The sequence below is a fragment of the Balearica regulorum genome, chromosome Z, assembly GCF_011004875.1.
Source record: "Balearica regulorum gibbericeps isolate bBalReg1 chromosome Z, bBalReg1.pri, whole genome shotgun sequence".
NCBI classification, from domain to species: domain Eukaryota; kingdom Metazoa; phylum Chordata; class Aves; order Gruiformes; family Gruidae; genus Balearica; species Balearica regulorum.
Window position 1 is genome coordinate 20,956,635 of NC_046220.1, and position 21,308 is coordinate 20,977,942.

Below are 21,308 nucleotides of genomic sequence, written 5' to 3' on the forward strand. Positions count from 1 at the left end.
AGATTTGTACTCGTTGCATTTCTGACTAAATTTACAACTAAGAAGATTAAGTTGTTCCTGCTAAAATTACATCTTTGATCATTGTCTTTATCTACATGTTAGGTATTTGTTCCTATATGGCTTTCATCATTCTACTAGCCAAGCCAAATTAAGGCATTGAATGTTACAACCAGCATGTCTTAGATGTTTGTCCCTCTCCTTAATAAGAATATATACAGACAATATTTGGTTTGGAATTACTTTCAATAATGTATGCATATATTAAAAATGCCAGAGGGGTGAGCTTTCAAATAATGAGGGGGGGTGATGAGATTGGTAAGTGTTCTTTATCACTTACAGGTTCACCCCACTCAAAGCAATTAGTCCTTTCTCATGAAGCATGGCTTCTGTTAGTTTGCTTACATTGGGAACATTGTATTTCCCATTACAGATCAGATGAGCAGTCAGTCAGCTGTAATACGGCATTACTGAGTTTTCACAGCATGTTGTGATAGCTTCAGAGATTCCTCCTTGCCACCTCTTAACAGGCTAGAATAGCGTCATCATGTGCATAGCTGAGAACAGATCATATACAATTCAAACAGGGGTGCATTATCTTCTCCTTCAGGCATCTTGTTTCATGGTAGCTTAGTCCTGAAGATCTTTCTGCTTGGAAGCTAGTATTGTTTCATTCACCGTTTGTGTTGGGGGACTTCTATAAATATCATCCCAATTTAAAAAATTACTGGTGCTTTTAACTTCATGTTGTTTCCATCATTTTCAGCTCAAAACACATCATATTTGTTTCTGAATTCATTAATGAAAAACCTTAGGGTACCTATTAATTGACTTAGGATCATTTATTTAGTTCTTATTTAACCTGTCTTGCATCTTTTTTTAACATTTGCAGATTATTCATGCACAGAGTGTTGTAAATAACTATCCCTTTGTAGTAGGGATTTAAATTGCACACAAGTGTAATGTGTGTTCTAAAAGAGTAACTTGATTTATTCTTCTTGTGGTCATTTGTTTACACTTTGGAATACTTTGGAAATATTCTTAAACTTTTTGTTTGTTTTACCATAAAACAGCACTTGAGTAAGAGCATACTTTATGTGGAGCCTGAATATGAGAAAAGGATATAAAATACTGTCTTTAAGGTAAAATTTAGAATTAGTATCACTGATCCTCAGTGCATGACCTGGTATGTTCAAGAAGAGCAAAAACATCATTTAAACAGAGGAAATTGAAATTTAAAAAGAGGGAGGGGCAGCTGGAGGCTCTTTTCAGAGATTAAATTAGAAGACCGATAACATTTACTCTTCCAGAAAAGAGAGAACTGAATGGTGAAATATATTTCATCAGAGTAAGTAGGAAAAGATTATTTCTTCTCCACTGATAGCTGTGGTACATGTAATCAAATGGTGTATCACTGGAAAGTTTGTTGTAACGCCTAATTCACATAAACTATACTTGTGAATAGTGCTATCAATGAAAACTAGAAAACTGTTAGAAGAATTTGATCTGAAAAGGAAATAGACAGTTACATCTATGAGAAGTGAATGGAAAGCATCTCGCAGATATTCCCAAATTAGGTACAAAAGCAATGGCTTTGTTCCTCTCTCAAGTCTAGGACTATTTAGAACTCTATGATAAAAAAAAAATAGAGCGTCCTGAAGAATATCAGTATATATTCTGGATCTCCCTTGAGTGTGCCTGTGCTGCGACACTTCTGGGACTGTTGATGTAACTTACCATATTGTTCCTGTTTCTTTCCAACCTTGTCAGTGAAAGTATCAGGTCAGATTCTGTGTGAAAATGTCTGGGATAAGAATTCCTAAGACTGAAGATGGCTAATGGCTTTTAAAATCTATAAATGCCATCAATGGATACATTCTTGATGGTCTTCTGTCATGTGGTCTCCTGTTATTCGGCTGCTCACTGTTCACATAGTAAGTATTGCTAATACTGAACAATTGACAATTGCCAAACCCTAATTATTTGGAAGGAGGAAAACTTTAATTCAATGTTTCAGGGAAAAAAAAGAAAGACTCAGTAAAAGTGAGCATATTTCATGAGCTCTATTTTTCAGTGCTCTGGTATTCTTACAGATGTTTACATTTTTCAAAGCTTTAACATACTTGTCTAGAGGTATGACATCTTGAAGGTTGCACTGTGAGTGAAATTTAAACTGAACTTATTTCAGCAAATGGCATTTCCTTATGATTAATGATGAATGGAATCTCTTATATCATCAGTTTCCCCTCATCACTCATTCATTCCCAGGAAACTCCTTGCATCTTGAGGATGACTTAAACATGAAATTAAAACTTAAACATGAAATTAAAACTTAAACATGAAATTAAACTAAGGGCCTAATTCAGAATCCATGTGAGTCAGTGAGAAGGTTTCTTTGAAGCAATAACTTTAGTGGATTTTGGATCTTGTCCCAAGTGACCAGGGATGTACTCCTGCATGTCTGCGAGCAGAACGGTCATCCACACGGTTCAGGTCATATTTGAACAGCAAACACAGTAGATTTTTGTCATTTAACCAAAGAGAATGGTATCATTTTGGGTTGCATAACCTGACAGGTCAGTGAAAAACTAAGAACCTTGATCTCTCGAATCTTAGTTCTTTTATTTATACACTAGGCCTTCCTGGTTTTAATAGAAATTAAGATACTATCTTTCTTTCTCAAAGAGACCATTTGTGAAGCTGAGCATGATGTGTAATATAAGAAAGGAGAAATTAAGGACAAAACCATCAAAATACTTCTTCAGTCTATAGTCAGTGACAGCAAAGATGCTAAAATGAGATACGTTTGAGAGCATTTGAAGGAAAAATCACTTGGGTCTGGTACTCCAGTTTGGGTTGCTGCCAGATGCACTGTTGATAAGGGCACATACACATCTCATTAATTTATTTAGTCTTGATGCGTTAAGAGTAGACAGAAGCACATCTGACAAAATACAAAAGAGAACATGGGCTCAGAGATGACTTGGACGCTGCACAGGACAACCCTCTCCATGAAGAATTTTTTCCTAATATCCAGTCTGACCTTCCCCTGACATTAAGCCATTCCCTTGTGTCCTATCACCAGACACCTGAGTAAAATGACCAGCACCTCCCTCTCTGCTCCCTTAGTACCAAAAAGTTATCTTCAACATTCTTCAGGAATTTCCTGGTGTTGTGTAAAGAGTATGAATCTGATGCATGGCTGAGGGAGGCGATGAGGCACAAGGTTGAGAAAGGACCCCCTTGCTTTCTAAACTCCTTCTCAGAGAGGAGCCTAGGTGCGGCTAGACTCGGTCTTAGTCCCAGTCTTGGTCAGTGCTTTATGTCTAAAGGATTCTGTGTGTAGCCATTTACCAGAGTCAATGTTGGGCTGTCAGGGCCCCCTGAAGGACTTCCACTGGGACAGTTTCGCAAAGTTGAAACAGACAGAAAGTTGATTAAAGCCACAGGTATAGAGAGTTCAGAATTTTACTTGATAAATGCACTTACTGGAGTAGTGCTAATATATGATGATAGCGCCAGCTAAATGCTATCCTGGGTATTCTACACCAAAAGATGAAGGCACAATGCTTACCAAGAAGGGGTCCCTGTCTTGGGCGGAGGAGAAGGAGCACAGCCCATCAACTGCCTCTTTGGGGTCTTCAATCTCTTCTCTCCCCCCTGGGAGTAAACTATATCCTTTATACCCCAACCTTAGCTGTTCCCCTCCCTGGGGTGACATTTAACATGATTTGGGTGGCGAGTCGAGTACTATAGTCATATATGTTTAGCATGTACTTCTTTTAGCTCGTTATCATGCTTAGGGGTGTGAACTTTAATATTCTTTTCATGCATAATGAAGCAAAAGGTCTCACTCCGGGCACCATGGCCTTCAAGATTCTGTGTGGAAACTGTTTATGTGTTTATTCCACATTCTCTAGCCAAAACAGGGCTGTCCTGCTGCTGTAAGACTCCATCCTTCATCTGCTTCTCATGCTGACCTTGCGAATCTCCATCCACAATGTTTGCCTAAGAGATAAGCGGACACCAGTGTTTTTAACCTCTTATGTGCAATTCTCACATTATTAAACAGAACTGGCCCCAATACTAACCCTGGGGAACACCACTTGTGACCAGCCACCAACTGGATTTAACAGGTTGCCCAGAGAAGTTGTGGATGCCCCATCCCTGGCAGTGTTCAACATCCAAGTGTTGGACGGGGCTTTGAGCAACTTGGTCTAGTGAAAAATTTCCATGCCCATGTTCGGGGGGCTGGACTAGATGTTCCTTCAAGGTCCCTTCCAACCCAAAGCATTCTGTCATTCGATGACTTTCCCAGACCTCTTCAGATCTGCTGTATGCCAGTCCCAGTTAACATCTGGGAAGTTGAAGTCGTCCATAAGGACAAGGGCAAGTGATTTACAGGGGCAGTTAACTCCTTATGCACTAATACATCAGTGACATCATCCTGGCTGGGTGATCTGTAGCAGACTCCCACAACAACATCTGCTTTATTAGCTTTTCCCCTAATCCTTACCCGAAGGCTCTCAACCACGTCACCCCCAACTGCAAGCCCTGTACAGTCCAACCCCTCCTTTACAGACAGCGCTACTCCTCGGCCTCGCCTGCCTTTCCTGTCTCTCCTGAAGAGCCTGTAACCGTCCATCACAGCACTCCAGTCACAGGGCTCTTCCCACCAAGTCTCGCTTCGGCCAATGCTGTCATAGCTCTGGGACTGAGCCAAAGCTTCCAGTTCCTCTTGTTTATTGCTCATGCTGCGGGCATTACTGTACAAGCATTTGAAATGTGCTCCGCCACGCTTGGTACACTGTGGAGCAGAGTGAAAGCCCTCACTAGCACACCATCACTCAAACCTCGTCATGCTATCCCAGAGCTTGTCACTAGTGACCCTGTCCTGCCTCGCTCCTCTGCAGAGTCACCTTCCCGAGCAATGGCCCCGGCCTGGGCTTCTGCAGGAGAGGGCAGCCAGCACTTCTGGCACGTGGAGGGCTGCTACACTTCAGTGCAACGCTTCAAGCAACAGACCACAGCCCGTGCCACTGCAGTGAAGCTTCATGCTCTGGACCCAGCTGACACCTTGGTCCTTGGGAAGAAAAGCTGGCCTGAGAAGGCAGGCCAGACCCTTTGCCAACTGCCACCTTGCACCAGTGGGGACTCCCCCTTGTCCCCATTGCACAAACACCATCTTGAGTGCTCCGGGATGGAGAAGTCATGGAGACGCCTCCTTCTTGTTTCCTTCTCTACTCCCCCACAAGCTGCGAGTGGCACAGGAGGGGAGCGTCTCAGGGCAGAGCTGGGAGTGTGGAGCAAAAAGGGTACATGATGTGGAGCAGGGCTCTGCCCACCCCTCTGGTGCACCATGCAGGTACCTGCACACATCTGGATGAGAAGAAATGCAGGCGTGTGGAGCTCCAGGGCTGGAGGCAGCTCTTAGTGCATCCCTGAGGCTGAGGTTGAGGGGCCAGGAGGCAGCGGCTGACCATGCCTTGCCCTGCGGCTGCTGAGAACACCTCGACCAAGGCGAGGCTTGGGCAGCCAACCAACCCTCCCAGCTCTTCCAGGGCGCTGCCAGGCCCATGGTGTGAGTGTACGTGCCATTGCTGATGGCACAGCTGCAGGACAAGGTTCCCAGCCAAGACCAGCACACACACAACACAAACACAGATGAAGGAGAAAACTGCACTTTTATGGAATGCAGGGGCAGCTGAAAAGTGGCGGCTCCTGAGGGATCCAGGGCAATGGTGGTGTATTCCTGATGCAAGAACAGCAGGCAGGCACTTGGCCAAAATGGCCCAGAGGAGCCCTGGCAAGGGGCTGTGCTCAGCATGGCCAAGTAAGGCAAAATCCCCCCAGGGATTAGAGTTAGTCAGCCCCAGGGCAAAAAAAAATTCCTGCCTGACCCCAGACCCAGGGCACCTGTGGTGTCTTCACGCTGAAAAAGCTGCTTCTAATTTGTGCAAGAGCAGTGGGCAGGAACTTACCCAAAATGGCCCAGAGGAGCCTTGGCAAGGGGCTCTGCTCAGTGCTGCAGAGGAAGGACAAAAACTCAGGAGGACCAGTGTCAGTCTGCCCTGGGGGGGAAAAAAATCCCTCCTGATCACAGAGCCAGGGTGCCAGTGGTGTCTTGGTGCCGCAAGAGCAGCAGGCAGGAACTTACCCAAAATGGCCCAGAGGAGCCCTGGCAAGGGGCCGTGCTCAGTGCTGCAGAGGAAGGTGAAAAACCCCCAGGGACCGCGCCAATCTGCCCCGGGGGCGGGGGGAGGGAAATTCCTTCCTGACCCCAGAGCTGGCGATCGATCGGCTGTTCCCTGAGCACGTGAGCAAGACCTGCCTCACCACGGGGTGGTCACTCCTAACAGCGATGCCACCACTGCCCGACCCCTTCCCTCCCGCAGCCTGGATCCATCTCAGGGGCTTCCGAGAGTGGCAAAAGCCGCCGGACAGATCGACCTCGGGGGCGAGAATCCTTCCCGTGCCCGGCAGGACACCAGTGGGTGCCCCAAAGCACGGGGGGAGGTGCTGGCTCTGATAGCCCTTGCAGCATCTTTGCAGCCTGTTCCTTAGTGCCGCTGCCACTGGCTCTGCAGGGGATGAGGATGGCGAGCTCTGCACTGCTCCTCAAGCACCGAGAATGCATTCCCATGGGCTTGGCAGGCCACCCAGCCAAACTTTCTGCCATCCAGACGAAAAGGCCCAACAGCCGTGGGCACCTCCGGGTGTCTGTGGCGCTTCTGCTCTCCCCAGGAGCTTGTCTCCATTCCTGGAAGGAAGAAAGGAAGCAAGCAAGCAAGCAAGCAAGCAGGATTTCCACCCAGCAGACACAGCTTTGAATGTGGCCCTACCAGGAGCTGGGACTGCGGCAGAGAACCTCCAGCAGCCTCGTCCAGCCTCAAGTCTTCCCCCCCTCAGCCCCTCCAGTTAATGCCACTGGCCCCTCAAAGATGTCCTCTGCCATGCCGTGGGGCAGCCCCCAGCCAGCTCAGTCCCGATGGCGCAGCCTGGCAGGCCGGCAGTGGGGCACAGGAGGATGCCCCTTTCATCCTGCCTTGGCACGGTGACACGCGTTGTTGGGGGGTGGCCCTGTGACGTGGGGGTGCCGGGGCCCTGTGTCACAGGGGAGGGCCACACAGGAGGAAGGTCCCTGTGCCCAGGGCCAGGGGCTGTCCCTGCCCATGGTGGCCATGTACTGGGCGCAGCTGGGACAGCCTGCTGGGCTCCTCTCTGCCACCCTCTGCAGCAGGCTCCTGGTGTCACCACGGCAGGGCCAAGAGTCAGAGCACAGCCCAGTCCTGGCCAGGAGCTTCTCCTGCTGTGCCACAAGCAGCCAGGGAGCTCGTTAGCTGAGGGCCACGTTGCCTGTGCCCTCAGCCTGGAGGAGTCCAGCAGAGCCCTTCCCTGCTAGGACCTAGGGAGATCCCCTTCATCAGTACAAGGCTTGGGCATTCCTTCTGCAAGCCACACTCCCTCCCCAGGGCTCGTGTGAGTGGAGGACGTCATCCAAAGATATGCCGTGACCATGAGTCCTTGCACTCATCTCCTGCTCTGCTTGTCCTGTTCATAAAGCTCAGTGGCTGGGCCAGGGACTGTGGGAAACACCCCTGACCTGCCTCGCCTGTGCCTGTCTGTCCTGGGATAAAAATTCCTCCCTGACCCCAGATCCAGGGCACCTGTGGGGTCTTGGTGCTGCAAGAGCAGCGGGCAGGCACTCACTCAAAATGTCCCAGAGGTCTATTCCTGTTTCTATGTTATTATTATATAATATATGGATTTAGTAGCCAGGTTAGTGTTCACTGTATTAATTGATTTCTTTCTACCATGTTGAACAGTGTTCAGATCAGAACTGTAAATAAGTATTCCATATGTACATTATCTAATGAAGGAAATATTTGTAGTTTGGTCCTCAGGTATATGATACACAATGTATGAATCAGGAAAGGATACACTCAAGAAAGATTCCTTTCTCAACAGTAGTATTTTAAAATTAAATATAAAGGTTAAATGTATAAAAAGTAGACAGCTAAGAGAAAGTTAATACAGATATCTTTAATTTACTACTTTAGATATTAAAGAAACCTAAAAAGAGTGTGAAATTTGGAAATCCTTATCTAAAACCTGTGTTAAGATTATTAGTTAATATGAAATTTTACAATATGTAACTAATTTCTCAGTATATGATTTTGAAGAGCAGGATAAAGGTAATTAATGCGTAGGTTGCTAATGATTGAGCAAACTATAAAACATTACTGTAGCCCCATTGATAGTGACAAGTTTGAGGTGAGGTTGGGGGCAGGAGTTTAACATGAGTTCATAATAAATGCTAGAGCAATAACAGATGCTAATGCTGAAGTATTTTAAAGAGAAGTTAAAATAATTTTAAAAAGTGTTCTGTTTGTCTTAACACATGCATATGTCTAAGTTCCTAGTTTAGTTTGTATGAAATTATAGAATGCATATTTTGCCCTGAAGGGACTCAACCAGTTTAATAACCAGCTGTTTTTTCATGCCGGAAACATTTTTTTTTCTGTTAGGATCTTATGCAGTTTGTTCTTAAACTTTTCCAAAGCCTCCTAGCATCACAAGAGTGGAGTAGAGTGGGAGAATCGCCTCCCTCAACCTGCTGGCCACACTTATTTTGATGCAGCCCAGGATACGGTTGGCTTTCTGGGCTGCAAGCACACATTGCCAGGTCATGTCCAATTTTTCATCCCCAAGTCCTTCTCCTCAGGGCTGCTTTCCTCAGTTCTGCACCCAGCCTGTAGCTGTGCTTGGGATTGCCCTGACCCATGTGCAGGACCTTGCACTTGGCCTTGTTGAACTTCATGCGGTCCACATGAGCCCACTCTTCAAGCTTACAAAGGTACCTCTGGATGGCATCCCTTCTCTCAAGCAAATCAACTGCACCACTCAGCTTGGTGTCATCCACAAATTTGCTGAGGATGCACTCTATCCCACTGTCTATGTCATCAATAAAGATACTGAACAGTACTCATCCCAATATGGATCCCTGTGGGACACCACTTTTTACTGATCTCCATTTGGAGATGCCGCTGTTGTCTGCGATTCTTTGGATGCGTCCATCCAGATAGCTCTTTATCCATTGATTAGTCCATCCATCAAACACATATCTCTCCAAATTATCGACAGCAATGTTTTGTGGAACTGCATCAAAGGCCTTACAGAACTCGAGGTAGATGACATTAGTTTTTCTTGTCATATCCACCAGTGCAGTCACTCCATCGTAGAAGGCCACTAAATTAGTTATGCATGATTTGTTCTTGGTGAAGCTATGCTGGCTGTCTCTAATCACTTCCCTGTCATCCATATGCTTTGACATAACTTCCGGGATGATCTGTTCCATCTTCCCCAAGTCAAGTCTGTTTTGCCCTTGATGGTAATTGGTAAGTGATATCCCTGACTTTATTCTGACCCATTTTCTATCTTACTTTTTCTCCCTGTCCTAGTGAGGAGGGAGAGTGAGCGAGTAGCTGGGTGAGCACCTGGCAGCCAATCAAATTTAACCGACCACCGCACCATGCTACAGAACAATAAGGATTTTATTCATTGCTTGAGAATTAAGTAATGGAGAAATGGCTATTTATTTTTGCAACTTTTTAGCATAATGAAAGTGTAAAAAATTAGCATGCAAGAAATGTATATTGTGCCATAGTTTCACCTTGGTAATTCATTATCTGTGAGATAACACCACAGGAACCCAGTAATATGTCTATTAATGCCATCAGTACAGACACTAATGGTTTAAGCTGGAACAGTTTCTATTTTAACTCCAGCTTGCACCATATATGGACACATTTTCAAAACTGGCATATTTAGTGCATCTTGCTTTCTGGATATCTAATTTAAAATACATTTGTCCTGGTTTCGGCAGGGATAGAGTTAATTTTTTACTAGCAACTGGTACAGTGCTGTGTTTTGGATTTAGGATGAGAATAATGTTGATAACACACTGATGTTTTTAGTTGTTGCCAAGCAGTCAGGGACTTCTCAGCTTCTCATGCTGCCCTGCCAACAAGGAGGCTCAGGGTGCCCAGGGAGCTGGGAGGGGACACAGCCCGGACAGCTGACCCCAACTAGCCAAAGGGGTATTCCACACCATATGATGTCATGCTTTGTATATAACTGGGGGTTGGCCGTGAGGTGGGGCAGCCTGGGAACTAGCTGAGCATCAGCTTTGAGTGGTGACCAGTTGTGCTGTGCATCACTTGTTCTGTATATTTTTATCATCATCATCATAATCATCATCATCGTCCTCTTCTGTCCTATTAAACTGTTTTTATCTCAACCCATGAGTCTTTTCTTTTTTTTTTTTTTTTTTTTTCCATTTCTCTCCCCCATCCACTGAGGGCAGGTGGGGAGTGAACAAACAACTGTGTGGTTGTTTTAGCTGTCTGCTGAGTTAAACCACGACAGCATTATTAATGATTTTTCAGTAGTACAAATTCACAACTATCATTGATTTCAGTAGGAATTGCTCAACTATCCACAAGCCAGAAACTTTTGCAAACACATGCCTGAAATGCCTCACCTTTAAAAAAACTGGTGGGTTGACCCTGTCTGGAGGCCAGGTGCCCCCCAAAGCTGCTCTATCACTCCCCTCCTCAGCTGGGCAGGGGAGAGAAAATATAATGAAAGGCTTCTGGGTCGAGATCAGGACAGGGAGAGATCACTCACCAATTACCGTCACAGGAAAAACAGACTCAACTCAGGGAAATTAATTTATTGCCAATCAAATCAGAGTAGAGTAATGAGAAATAAACCCAAATCTTAAAACACCTCCCCCCACCCCTCCCTTCTTCCCAGGCTCAACTTCACTCCCCATTTCTCTCCCTCCTCCCCCCCAGCGGCACAGGGGGACGGGGAATGGGGGTTGTGGTCAGTTCATCACACAGTGTCTCTGCCGCTCCTTCCTCCTCAGGGGGAGGACTCCTCACACTCTGCCCCTGCTCCAGCCTGGGGACCCTCTCACAGGAGACAGTCTTCCACCAACTGCTCCAACGTGAGTCCTTCCCATGGGCTGCAGTCCTTCACCAACTGCTCCAGCGTGGGTCCCTCCCACGGGGTGCAGACCTTCAGGAACAGACTGCTCCAGTGTGGGTCCCCCACGGGGTCACAAGTCCTGCCAGCAAACCTGCTCTGGCGTGGGCTCCTCTCTCCACAGGGCCACAGGTCCTGCCAGGAGCTTGCTCCAGTGTGGGCTTCCCATGGGGTCACAGCCTCCTTCAGGTGTCTCCACCTGCTGCGGCGTGGGGTCCTCCACGGGCTGCAGGTGGAATCTCTACACCCCCTCATCCTTCCTCCATGGGCTGCAGGGGGACAGCCTGCCTCACCATGGTCTTCACCACGGGCTGCAGGGGGATCTCTGCTCCGATGCCTGGAGCAACTCCTCTCTCTTCTTCACTGACCTGGGGGTCTGCAGGGCTGTTTCTCTCGCACCTTCTCACTTCTCTCTCTGGCTGCAATTGCTCTTAGTGTTTTTTTCCCCCCTTCTTAAATACGGTATCCCAGAGGCACTACCACTGTTGCTGATGGGCTTGGCCTTGGCCAGCGGTGGGTCCGTCTTGGAGCCGGCTGGCATCGGCTCTATCAGACACAGGGGAAGCTTCTAGCAGCTTCTCACAGAAGCCACCCCTGTAGCCCCCCCGCTACCAAAACCTTGCCACGCAAACCGAATACAAAAGGAGACCAAATTAGGTGCTTACTGACATTGTGCATATTGTGGACATATTGAGTAGAAGATATTACAGATATTATTTTTCACTGGTTTGGTATTGCAGTTTTTCCTAATGCCCTCTTGGATTTCTTATTTTGTATCAAGCAGTCTTACACTACATCTGTGATATTGCTGGAAGGATCTCTTCCGAGTAATTTAAAAAGAAATTTTCTAAAATTTTGGTCCAACTTTAGTTAAATTTGTAGGAATTGTTCCAGGCCAACTGTTTTCTACTTGGAATGAGACTGTCCCATTAATTAATTTACACATATTTAAAAGCCATTCTGTATTTTTTAAATATTCATGAGGTATGAATGCATTAAGTTTTTGAATAGCTGTTATTAACTTTTTCTGGATGTTTAACGATAAAAAGAACAGTTCAGGTTTAATGGAATCAATCATTTTGGAAAAGCAACTATGATTTCAATGGAAAACTGTTAAAACATTCAGTTCTCAAGAAATACATTTTCTAAAGCAGTGGCACCATGACTTATGTTGATATTCTTTTATTTGTTGCAGATGCTATAAAGCAAGAAAGCACAGGCTGTTTTCAGGTCTGTTTGAGACTGGAAACGAACACAGACCTAGGCTTAAAAGTGCACTGTATGGCTTGTGTATATGATAGTTTTTCTCAATAGACCTTACATAAATTATCATATCTGGAAGTAAATTACAATGTAACACACAATTTGCACTCAGGAACCTTCACCACATACTATCATACTACTAGATGCACTGTGAGAATGAGAAGCAATTCAACAATATGCATGAACATAATATGTGAAGTGAATACCTTCCTGATTAACACTGCAGAGATATTTTTAGTTAGCTATAAAGTTTGCAATGCAAATGACATAATAAGCCATGCAAATGACAAAATAAGTAGTATATTATAACTATATATTTTTTATATTTATTTAAGAAATATTTTTCATACATGTTCAGAAAATGTTTTTATTTTCAGCAAAGCAGCATTTGGCTAGAAATTCCCTATTAGCTCTACAGATTTCATGAAAAGTTCCCTAACACCACTAATGACTATTAATAGGCTTCATTTGATTTTATATGTTAGTCTAAGAACATAACACAATTTGCAAAAGAATTTATACTATCACCCACATTAAGTATTGCATTATAGTACTAGTTATAACTGATTCAGAGGCAAGAGAATGCAACATAATGAATAACCATTAATATATCATTTTGTATTTGTGTTTTTCTGACATGTTTAAAAAAATCTGCAGTATGATCCTATCTGAGGCTGAAAACATTTCTTTTTGGGCCACTGGAGGCTGTGAGCTACGTGGGTTTTCAGCATTACAACTCAAACTTGGGGAGAAAACTGTATTTTTTTGGCTTGCCTCATCCATTGAGCTTTTTTATATTTCTACATGTAATGCTCCAAAGATATACATCCCTTATGTGCATATTAATTTCACCACCATCCCCAGAAGTTTTGTACATCCTCCCTCACCAGTAAGGCAGAATCAAAGGCTTTCACTCCACTGAGGGATGTGGAATGAAATCCCCCATAAGGTACCCAAGGAGGAAAATTGATTTTGTTCCTCGCCTTGCCTTTGGAGCTGAATACATTTGTGTTCAGTGAAACCAGAGTATAAGGACACAGAAACCAGAAGCTTGACTCAGTTGCCCACTTTGACTTACCTTGAAGACTCCTTAATGTATTGGTGTGGCTTAGAAGGGAAGAGCAACAGAATATACAGCAATGAAACAACTGTATTCTTTTCAACAAGCTAAATAACTTCTGATATTTTGTGCAGTGTGTAAAAATGAAATGCAGAAAAGGCCAAATTATTTACTGCATTGCACAATCAGCTTTTTATCAAGTATCAGTACAGTGATTCAAAGCTGGCTGCAAATTAGCTTCTACACTGGATGCAAGCGTATGTTCCTTTTATATCACTGGAAAGTTCACCAGCCTGACAGTGCCAGAGGCACTACCCATATTTAACGTGGTTATGAAAAAGAATTGCAGACAAGACACAATGTGGACACAATTTTTTTTTTTTTCTAGTTTTGTTAAAAAAAGATCCTCTTTGCTTTTTCATGAGGGTGGAGTATTTTGGGAAAAATCATAGCTGTCCCTCATGAGCTAGCAGCTATAAATTCTGCGTAGGTAAATGTGCCATAGATAGCCTTCTGCTTTGATTCTTCCTGGAGTTATGCTCAGTAGTGTTCTCTGTGAAAAGCTTTTCAGCTGTCCTCAGGATTTCTGACAATGGATTACAATACTTCTCAGAGGGAAACAAAGGAGCTTATCTTTACTTTTTTGCATGACTTTTAATATTATTTCTGGTATTAATTATTCAAATTTCATCATCCACTCAGTCTTCAAGAAATCTTACAGATAGCTGAAAAAAAAGAATCTAAATGCCTAGCTCTTCACATTCAGTGATCTTCATGCAATTGTAAAATGTGCATCTGTGGTATCATGTCCCTTAATTTCTTTCAGATATGTTATTTCCCATATAATTAATATAAAACTGAAACAGATTTTTAGTGAAAGATTAGTTTTTACAAATACTATATCATCAACTTCTGGACTTGTCAGCTACATCTGTAGTGTGTATACACATAAGAGATGACATATGGGCATGCTCAGTTGATTTAATACTATTGATAGTTTAGGACTTCATAAGGGATCTGAATATATCTGGTTTTACATTTGAGCTGGAGGGTGAAAGACGGAATGTAAACAAATATTCATCTGATCTTTCATTTGAATAAACTAGAATTACTATTCTCTGGACTACTAGTAGCACTCAGGGGGGTGAAAAAAGGATATATTTTAGGGATAATTAGGTTTAAAATAACTAATTTCACCTTACTTTATTATACCATGCCCACTTAAGGCAATATTATTAATTAAGAAAACCCTAATAGATAAATTCACAGTACATGTGAGCCATTCTGAGATTTTTTTGGAACATACTCTTATAAAGTGACGCTGAGCCATACTGCAAATGGCTTCTGCTAAATAATTTTTTAATGAGAACAATAAAAACCAGGTAAACTGCTTAGATGAAGTGCCTAGTCTAAAAACACAGAATGTTTCTGTAGGTATAATACGATTTATCCAAAGTTTGCATTCTCTGCCTATATGCTTCTACAAACTACAGAGATGTCGGTTCAATTACGTTTTTGTCTGAGGCCTCCTTCTTTCACCATTGTTAGAAAGCATATACCATTATTATTGGAACTACCTGAGATGGAAGTGTAAAGTGTGGCCATTGTAATTATTATTAATGATAAAATGGCCATGAATACTAACTATATAAATATTTACATTGTTGAACAGCATCTCATATAGCATGAGAATGCACAGACTCAAAGCTTTTTTTAAATCAACCATAGTTATTTTTTACTGGTACTAATTCCTAGGTGCTCCAAAGAAGGATCAAGGTTCCTTTGTACAAAATGTTAACATATATTAAAGGAAAAAAATGTCTCTTGTTCTCTTCTTCACTACCCAGGTAAATCAATTATCAACTGCCTATCAGGCATAGCACTTTTCTGACAGGAATCCTCACTTACCTGTCAGCATAGGATAAGTGTTGGAGACTACTGAATGCAAATGACAGTGTTTAATTTTATGTTACTATGTTATTATAGAATATCCTGAATGTTGCATATTTTTCCTACTCCAAACAATTTATACTTGATAAGCTAAGAACTTTGTCTTGCTAGTGCATTCTAATGCTTTCAAAGTGACCTAGCCTCAATTCTTCCCTTCTACTCTTGTTTTCATAGCACTATCAGAGTCTTAAATCCTTTACTTAAATTTGGCAGTGTCCAAAGACTAAACAAGATATAATTTATTTTGGAATATTTTACTTTTTTTTCCCTACCTCTTTTGTACACTACTGACATAAGGGATTTTAGTTTTGCCACTGCCTTCAATCTAAATGCTATTAGGTTTTTAAAGTGATGTGTAAAAATCAATAATACTCACTTACAGTTCAGGATAAGCAAAATTTAGCAATGCCTGTATTTTTTTCTTTTGCATCCTCTAAATAACCTTGAAAAAATTAGAATGAATCAATTGAGATTACACTGGAATGCAACCAGAATAACTAGATTGCAAAGGACACTGCTCCCAAGACATACATTTTTAGTAATATATAGAATTGTAAGAAGATGACTTTCATATCATTCCCCCTCTGGGGTGAATAAATATACTGTATGAATTCACAAGTTAATACCTTCTGCTGTATATTACTATTTCCAAGCCCCAAAAATCTCTCTGCAGAAAATCAATGAGGCCTCAGTGTCTGAAGGAAAGTATTTCTCTAAAAATTTAATATATTTCTTTTGAATTCTAGAAGCTTCCATTAGCTGCTAATTCAGAAAGTATTTCTAGGATGTTCTGGTGCTTGTCCTTTTCTTGGATAAGATTTTCATGGTAAAATGTTAAGTGAATGATCCAGCAGTGTACATTAAAATAACATTTAAAAGCATGTTCTAGAGTGATTGAAAACTTTACTTGTATTGCTGAAACGAGAGAGTGTTAAATCACAGCAGCAGATCTCTTCCCAGGAGGTGTTTTTTTTTTAACCTGCAATTTTAGATTTATAGCAATGCACTGAAAATACTGAAATGGTACTAGAAATATTTTTTTTAAAAGCAGGAATTTTGTTGATTTGCTTTTTTCCTAGTTTGTTCATCCAAGAATGTGATGAAAACTAACTTATGGTGCTGTGTATTATCAAGAAAAGTATGCAGCACTGTAGTAGAGTATCAGCACAATGTACTTTTGTTTTATCTGTTTTAAAACGTGACTCACCCTCACATTATGGATGGATCTCTTGAATAGAATAATTTGCCTTTTACTCGCAAGTAACCAGGACTCCAAATAGGAATTTCTGGGACTGAAGTCAAGGGCACAATTCCCATTGGCACCGATGGGTGGTGGACTCCACCTGCAGCGTTACGCGAGGTCACACGAATACCTCAGAATCAAAGGCCGAAGTGTATGCTAGGGAGGAGCATTCTTTGACAACAAAAGCTACACTGGAGAATGTTGACTTATGATACTAAAACTGAAAAAGCAGTAATTTAAAAATATTTAATTTTACTGGATACCGGCATATTTAAATCTGGTTTATTTGCAGTGGGTTTTCACTGTATTGTATTCTAGGGATAATTTGAAAAAATTTTGTGATTTCTTAACGCTAACAAATTCTGCCTTGGTTTTATCTTATTGATTTTTTAACATGACAGAAATGATAATTCTCATCCTGCTGAGCCTGAAAAATGTACGCAGTCCTACTGAACTCAACAGGATAATTCATGTGGAAGAAAAGCTATTCATATGCTTGAGAGTGTTCAGGTCTTAAATTTTTTACATGACTTCTTCTTGATAGTGAGAATGCATATAACTTTACAATTGGCTCACAGTCATTCTACATGGTAGAGAAATGTACGTCCTCCAGATCTCAAAAACTGACACACTGAGAGAGGAAATTATACCCAATGACTATTTCATATTTTCATTCCATGACAAAACAAAATAATCACATATATTCCTGAAGAAAAATAATTTTACATGAATAAAAATAAGTAATTTTCAAGTGAAAGGTGGATTAAATTATTAGAGAAGTGAGTGAACGTAATTATTTTTTATAATTTCCCTGGTGGTTAACCCCACACACATAATTTTTTTTTTTTAATGTAATACTGTGCAGAGGTAAAAAAATATTGACTGGCAGCACTTTGTCTTGTCTTTTCCCTTTGTTCCTTGATTGCTGAGTTTACACTTACCTGTTTGCTTCTACTAGTTACTGTTTTGGAACATTTTTGATTGTATGTGTATTTGTAATTAGGCCTTTACAACCGTATCTTTTGGATGCTTACATTTTACAACCATATATTTTGGGGGCTCACATCTAAATATAAAATTACATTAATTAATTAGATTTTCATACACTCCAATTCTTGATAGCATTTAAACTTTTGACAGGTTTTCCACTGACTTTAAAAGGGGTTTAGATTATTAATTGATTTCTTTCAGATCAAGCTACCTCAGCAGTAACTTCACTCAGTTCCATCTTCCTGGTTTTTACTACAGAAATTCAGCTGCAACTATTGATTTTATAATTTTTCAAAACTTAACTTACAGGTCTATCCTTTTCTGATAGAGCTGGGAAGCCACATAATAATATAAATATCATCCCCATAAAGAAAGAGCAGCTTTTTCTTGATGGTCCCTAATTTTTCAATAGTATAGAATTTATGAATTGACATAGTACTAAAAGCAAGAGTGGCTTTTGGCCTATATTCCCGCTTACATGGCCACTGGAAATCCTTTAGGAAAAGATTAGACAAGCATCTACTTGATTTAATGTAGGTATAGTCTTGAAAGAGGGAATTGGAAATTATGATCTCTAAGGGCCTCTTAAAGCATTATTTTTTTAATTTAGCTGTGTCTAATTGTCAGATGCCTACATTTATTGACAACTTTAAATTGATACTTTAAAGATTTAATTAGTTTATGATTTCAAGAAATTACATGAGTATAGGTCACAATAATAAGGAACAAATTTATCAGAAGTGAAAAAGCAGTGTTAGACAAAGTTGGATAAAATGCTGGTATATTTTTCTACACAGGCTACAAAGCTGAGAGGAGAAAAGGATTCCTTTGAAGAGTAGCATTGTTTAGATGGAGAATAAAAGAATGTGTAGTTCTTCAATCTTTTGGCTGAATGTTAAAAATACACTGGGTAAGCAACAATATTTAATCTTGGCAATATTGTGTGTGGACACAAATAGTATTTCCCCCTGCTTAGTTGCTTAACTGGTGTTTTGAGTTTGGGTTTGGTGGGGGGGGGTGGTTTGTGGTTTTTTTTTTTGTAACAATGATCTAAATGACTAAGAAAGTAGTCTACTGTCCTGGTTTCAGCTGAGAGGACTGATTTTCTTCATAGTATCTAGTATGGGGCTATGTTTTGGATTTGTGCTGGAGACAGCATTGATAATATAGAGATGTTTTTGTTCTATGGACCTATTGTTGAGCAGTGCTTACACGGGGCCAAGGCCTTTTCTGTTTCTTGCACTGCCTGCCAGCGGGATGGCTGGGGGTGCACAAGAAGTTGGGGGGAGACACAGACAGGACAGGTGACCCAAACTGCCCCAAGGGATATTCCATGCTATATGACGTCATGCTCAGTTTATAAGGAGCTTGGGGGAAGGGGGGGGGGGGGGGGGGCGGCGGCAGCGTTCAGAGCGATGGCGTTTGTCTTCCCAGGTAACCATTATGCGTGACAGAGCCCTGCTTTCCTGGAGATGGCTGAACACCTGCCTGCCCATGGGAAGTGGGGAATGAATTCCTGGCTTTGCTTTGCTTGTGCGCGCGGCTTTTGCTTTGCCTATTAAACTGTCTTATCTCAACCCATGAATTTTCTCACTTTAACTTTTCCAATTCTCTCCCCCATCCCGATGGCGGGGGAGTGAACGAGCGGCTGCGTGGTCCTCAGCTGCCGGCTGGGGTAAAACCACGACATCTACAAAGAGTTGCTATAAAATTTTTACAGTGGGCTGTCTGAGAATGGGTAACATATTAAATGAATAGCAAGAATAAGACTTCATAATTTCTACAAATTCTTGTGATCCAATTATGTTAGCTTTGCCAGAGGAAAAAATAAAAGGCATGTATCTAGTGAAATAATTGACAATTTACTCTATGGCAATAGAATTTGTGTAGAGTATATGGAAATTTATATAATTTGAATAATAGCAGAAATAAAGCTATAAGGATAAATGTAAAATATACATTTATCAATATACAATATAGCATATACCACAAGCAGTGCTACAACCTACAGCTTGATAGAAATACACAATACATTTTATATAGATTCCAAATTATATCTCTACAAGGATTTAGTCCATGAAATAGAAATAGCAGTAGAGAAATTACAGTGGAAAGATAACTCAGCACATTTAAATTGATATTGCGGAAGAATACAGCATTATTGACAGGTAATTATAAATGTTACTAAAACTACAACTGGAAGGAAAATTGTGAAATTATTTCTGCAGGATTTATGTTAGGAATTAACAGCTGTAAAGTGGATCAGATCATAAAACTTGGAGGATGTCACACCCCAGGGGAGAACCACACAAATGCATACTAGAAAGATTAGAAAATATTACAATTGAAGGCTGTTATCTCTTACACCTTTTCAAGGCTTGGGGTGGTCCTTTAAAGTCATTCCTCTCTTTTTACTTTGATATCCATTTTCGGCTACAGATATGTCCTGATAGAATCCAAGTGTTTTTTCTTCAGTACTTTTCTTCTGGAGTCTGGAGGGATTTTTCAGGCATAAGGATAGGATAGTTCATTATGTTTTATTCAGGAGCGTACAATATTCAGCCTAGCTTGTGTGGTTATGCATATAGTTCCTTGTTTAGATTTTGTGAACTTCAGTGATGACTTGGCAACTCAGATCCTTACACTTATTTTTTTTCTTCTGACATTTCTGATTCTGGGGGAAAGAAGAGAATGCATACGTTTCATACTGCCAGAACTTTTATTAACTACACTAAGAACAGATGAGCCATGCTTTTCTCACAACAAAAGTATGTTGGTCCAGACCCCTTAAAGCATTTCCTTCATCCTCTCTCTCTCCTCCCAGCAGAAAATATTTCCTACATTTTCTTTGTCCTAACACTTATTTTCATTATTCCTCAAGTTCAACAACTTCAAAAACCTTAGACAGCCACATCCTGCTAGATAGCTTCTATGTTCTACTGCCCATGAAGTGGACATTCGTACTCTTGTTTGCAAATTAAAGTATGTAGTGGAACTGGGATTAAATGCCTTTACACAGTGTGGATTCTACCAAAAGCTACACTGTGGGGTATTCTTTTGCCACATGGAAAAACAAAGATATGGATTTATGACCAATTTGAATAGAAAAAAAAAAAACCTTCAATGCAGTGTTTTGCAAAGAGTAAATTTTTTTGAGTTGGATGCACAGAGATAAATCTTCAGCGATACATTGGCTTCCTGTACCAAACTTAATATGAAGGAAATTCCAATTTTCTTAAGATTGTCTTGTCATTCACTTTTTCAGCTTATAATCCCACTTCACCATTTAAAAACAAAAGATAACTACAAACCCAAGCTTGATCTATGTTTTAAATATATCTTAGAAATGTGTACCAACCTGATTTTTTAGATGATCTAATGATAAAACTTCCTGGACAACACTGCACTTTATAAGACCAAATCACAAAGCAATTGAAATGCCAGATGAACTTCAAGACAGACAAACATAAAGTGATGGACAGGGGGAAAAACAGTCATAGCTTCATGTATAAAATAGTGGGCTGATCATAGCTATGCAGGAACTGGACCTTAGTTTATGAAACATCTGTACAAAACTTCAGATAATGCTCTACAGAGGCCAAAAAAAAGAAAATTGGATGTTAGGAATTCTTTGAAAAGCAGTATGAAATGAAACAGGGGGATTGTTCTGATCCCCTTATCTCAGAAAAGATATATTGCAACTAGAAGATTCAGAGAAGGGTAACAAGTATGACCAAGGCATAGAACAGCTTT

General features: G+C 41.3%; 1 long non-coding RNA gene across 1 annotated transcript in view; it reads left to right on the plus strand.

Moving 5' to 3' along the window:
* Positions 1-19,034, plus strand: part of LOC142599384 (uncharacterized) — a 30,923-nt gene extending 11,889 nt beyond the window's left edge. Inside the window, exon 3 of the long non-coding RNA XR_012832930.1 lies at positions 18,990-19,034. This is a non-coding gene — a long non-coding RNA (uncharacterized LOC142599384). The remainder of the gene's footprint in view (positions 1-18,989) is intronic.
* The last annotated feature ends 2,274 nt before the right edge of the window (positions 19,035-21,308 follow it).